Here is a 3,018-nt window from a genome sequence, read left to right as displayed (position 1 = left end):
ATTATTGTAATTAATTAGTTAATGAAATTAAATAACCTACATTTAATTATAAAAAGCCTAAGCTAGGTGTGTACAACTGTACAAGCAAGCACACAAGTTAATTATGGAAAATGTAAATACTGTACCAAAATATGAAATGCAAGAAATCCAAATTATTTCACAAATCAATCAAATTGAAAATTTGGTCAAATATAAATATAATGTCAATTGTCAAGGCACCATGTCCTGTGATGATCTCTAGGCGTAAAATGGTGCATCAAATCAAAGTTTGACAATGCAACAATATGTCAAAATCCCAAATTGAAAGGTTAAGAAGAAGATCTTCATTATTCCTTCGGATAAAAGATTCTCCCCCAACAAATTACCACTAAATAAGCTGGCAAAAGAACCTCGGTTGTTACGTGACCTTGTCCTATTAATGCATGCATATATAGCGATATAAATACGTATAATTTCTGGTATTTGTTTTGTATGTATGTACAATATATTACGGAGTATCTCATTTACTTCGTATATACTCCCTCTGTTTTTAAATACTTGCTCCATTTTTTCATGTGCGGAGTTTTAGGAGAAATTGAATGAAGCAATAACATATGGAGGTAGGGTCTGTCCACATTTACTTAATTTCAGTTCATCTCCTAATTTTCCTCTTTCATAAAATATTCATTTCAGCTCAGTTCAGTTCAGCTCCAATCAGTTCAGTTCAGCTCAGTTCAATAAATATGAACAGGCCCGTAGTGAGGTAGGTAGAAGAATAAAAAATTGTAAAAAATAAAATTAGTGGAGAAAACTGGAGGAGAGAAAACATGAAATTAATAAAATACTCCGTATGATTAATGGTGGTCCTCTAGGGAAGAAAAATTAATAAAATATTATAAAAGTCTTTTCAAATAAGAAAATGGATCAAGTATTTAAAAACGGTCGAAAAAGGAAAGTATAGCAAGTATTTAAAAACGGATGGAATATTGTGTATCTTTTCCGTCTCATTTTAATTGTCACAAATTATATTTTAAAACATTTTAATTTTAATTATGTAAAACAAACCAATTTTATAATAAGGGCATGTTCTCTTTAGCTTAATTCTAGTTCAGTTTAGTTCAGCATTTCATCTTAACTCCAATCAGTTCAGTTCAACTTCTATTTTCTCTTTTTAATAAACAATTCATTTCATCTTTATTCAGTTCAGTTCAATTGAGTTCAGTTCAATAAATCAGAATAGACCCTAAGAGTATTTTGTAGGTCGTAAACACTTTAAAAGTGAGGGAGAAGCTGTAAGGAAACCCCAGACCACCTCCATAATGTATCCAATGAGAATTAAACCACCAACTTCAAAATTCAAAAGTACAATATTTTCCATTAGGTTGACTGGTTGAGTTTAGCATGGTAATATGATAAGATAGTGCTACATATTTATAGTCCTTTTTTAAAAAAAAAAAAATATACTCGTATCACTTTGACTTTTGCACTATTACATAATGTTTAACTTATTTTTTAGTACGATGTATTATAATTTTTTTAAGAGAATAAATATTGCTACTCGGTATAAATATGCCAATAATTAAACTGATAGCATTAAAAAAAATGCTATTAATACGAGTAAGGTAAAATCCAAAATAGTTACAGTCCCAGTGTCCCACAGACATATACGAAGTATGTGGTTTATTTTGGAGGAATTTTTTTACAAAAATAGTTTAGGAGAAAATTACAGATTTACAGTAGTCATATAATTAAAACTGACGGCTGTGACGGGTGACTTAACATTACAAATGATAGACATACAGTTGTCCACATTTACTGCAGCAGTCGCTCAGGAAGATGTAATGTGTTACTGTCTCTGGTCGGTATTTGTCACCTTATTTATTTCTATAATTTCTACAGTTTATTATTTTAGTTACAATTATCATCGGTCTTTTTTTGTTTTTGTTTTTTTTTTTTTTTTAAAAAAAAAAAATATAAAGAAATTGCACCTGGATACATCAGTAATTCAGTACGGAGTATATGGGACGTTACATGCAAGAATAGTAAAAGCACGTCATCTGTATTTTATAGGTACAACTGTACAATCACATATTCAGTGTCTCAGTTTTCCTTTATTTTTTCAAATTAAAGATTGAGATTAATGAGATAATTAAAAATTTACGGGGATGACCTATTACGAGCAAGTTATAATGAGTATTCTTTTATTAGATTAAAGATTTAGATTAATGAGATAAATTTATAAGGATGACTTGTGTTTTTTGTGGCAGAGATTTGGGTTGAATATGGTTACTATGAAGTTTGATTGTCACATAGATTGATGAAAAAGCCCAAATTAAAGCAACTTAGTGAAAACGAGCTTATTTGGTGGAATAAGCCTTTTAAATTAATTAGCTAATCACCAAACATTTAAATTAGTTTGTTTTAACGGTCAATCAACTAATATTGATTAGTAAACTAACAGTGCCCCAATAATCTTTTACCCAAACTCCCCCAAAATGAGTTGACAAGGCTATAGTCGTTTTTATTTTTTTAGAGATCTACAAGGGTGGGACAAGAATTGATTTTAGGATTTCCTGGAACAGAGAAGGATGCTCAAATCATTTGAGCTATCCCTCACTCTTATAGCCTTATGTTGTCGAGTCAAATAAAATCTATTCATTAAAAATAATCGAAGTAAGATAAAAACATAATTTTGTAAGCATTAGCATTATTGTACTGAATTCACTATATTGTTCCTAATAATGGAGGCCTAATTACACTCTTTATTTTGGTAATTTTTAGGAGGCAAGATGAAATAATTGCCTTTAAAATTATCAACAAATTCTAAAAAGCTTTAAATTTATTCTTATGATCTCCTGCCCCCTGGGCTTTACCTGTGTCTGACTTAAAGCAACGAAGCATCTTCTCTTTCTCACTCTCATGTTCAAACCAAGAAAAGCGTTACTTTTTCTCCCCTTAATTAAAATGGACCCACTAATTAACTTCTTCTAAAACAAGAAAAGCATAGTCTTGGTCCAACTAACAAAGGTACTAAGTAAT

This window comes from Chenopodium quinoa, unplaced genomic scaffold (genome assembly GCF_001683475.1).
Source record: "Chenopodium quinoa cultivar QQ74 unplaced genomic scaffold, ASM168347v1, whole genome shotgun sequence".
Taxonomy (NCBI): Eukaryota; Viridiplantae; Streptophyta; class Magnoliopsida; order Caryophyllales; family Amaranthaceae; genus Chenopodium; species Chenopodium quinoa.
This window is presented reverse-complemented; position numbering follows the sequence as displayed.